This window comes from Sapajus apella, unplaced genomic scaffold (assembly GCF_009761245.1).
Source record: "Sapajus apella isolate SASKATOON/1434 unplaced genomic scaffold, GSC_monkey_1.0 scaffold116, whole genome shotgun sequence".
NCBI lineage: Eukaryota > Metazoa > Chordata > Mammalia > Primates > Cebidae > Sapajus > Sapajus apella.
The window spans coordinates 1557772-1559450 of NW_022437056.1; positions in this window are offsets into that span (position 1 = coordinate 1557772).

The window sequence follows — 1679 nt, forward strand, 5'->3', positions numbered from 1 at the left end:
CAGGAAGGAGGAATCAGACCCAAACAATCTACCTGTAGATGAAGCACCCATGTCCTCTTGCACCCCAGAATAACTCTCCAGACGCCGGATGATCCAACTTGATCCTGAAGTGCAAAGAGGAGCTGAAGAGAATGAAACGAAAAACCGAGTTCCACCAGTCCCATGGGAATCCACAGCGAACTCTCTTACCGCGATTCAACCGCTTTTCAGGCGCAGGAGTCAGAAGATTCAGCAGTAAGGCAGATGGGGAAGATGAACACTCTAGCCAATCTCCTTAACAAAACCGTAGTGAGAACAAGAGCTCTGTTCTGTTACTGAAATCAGATATAGATATACATAGATATAGATAGATAGATTGATAGATGGATAGATTGATTCTAGTATGAACGTCAACTGAGCTAGTGCAATCTGCATACCTAACCACAAGGAACAGGCTGACCATATTTCCAAACTAATAAAGCAAGTGTAGACAGTCATATTTCTAGGTATACGTTCTTGATATGATTTGGCTTATGGCTACCCAAATCTCATCTTGAATTATAGCTCCCATAATTCCCATATGTTGTGGGAGGGACCAGGTGGAGACAATTGAATCAAGGGGCGGTCTCCCCCACACTTGTCCTGGTAGAAAATAAGCCTCCGGAGACCTGACGGTTTTATTAGGGGAAACCCCTTTCATTTGGTTTTTTTTTTTTTTTTTTTTTTTTTTTTTTTTCCTTTTCCTCTTGTCTGCTGCCATGAGAGATGTGCGTTTTGCCTTCCACCATGATTGTGAGGCCTCCCGGCCACGTGGAACTGTGAGTTCATTAAACCTTTTTCTTTTGTAAATTGTACAGTCTCCGGTGTGTGTATATCAGCAGTGTGAACACGGACTAATACAGTTCTTATGTGAAAATAAGCATATGCATTTTTATTCCAAAGCATTAGGGTCTTTAATGGACCTCAGGGATAACCTGCCATTAATTTTACTAAACACTGGATGTCACTGTTGCCATTTTATAATAAAAAATAATTTATGGGAAAAAGAATTCCTAATCGATATTCTCAAAATAGCTATAGAAATTAATTTATATTTTACATTTATCACTAAAAGATGTAACCTCTTCAGAGTGGCTGGTTTCTTCATAGAATTTTTGTTTTTAAGGACAAAACCACTGCATGCCACATTTTCTGGGCACTATCTGTAGCTTATTTGCACATAAATCTGTTCTGAACTCCCCATTTGGCCACAAGAAGCCCACGTAACTTTGTAAAGCTCACAGTGAAGGGGTAAGTTGCTTTAAGTGAAATCAGAAATCCTGCTCTTTTCTTGGTCGGGCACAAGTTAGGCCTTCCAGTTATTGTCAGCATCTAAAATGATGCCTCGGAGACGCAGAGGGCTATGACCCGGCCGAGCCCAGCTCCAAAGGTCTGGACCCAGGCAGGGCCCGCGGAGGACTAGGCGCGGGCCGGAGGAGCCAAACGGAAGGAAGGCCCCGGGAGGGCTCAGACCACTCACCTGCCGCAGGTCGCTGTCCCCTGTCCGCCAGCCACCAGTCAACGTGCCCGTCAGCGACTCCCTCAGGCGCAGCTGTCTGGGCAGCCCAGCGGGGGTGGGGGTCTCCCTCAGGCCCCCAGCGGGGGTGGGGGTCTCCCTCAGGCGCAGCTGTCCCCGCAGGCCCCCAGCGGGCGGGCTCCCC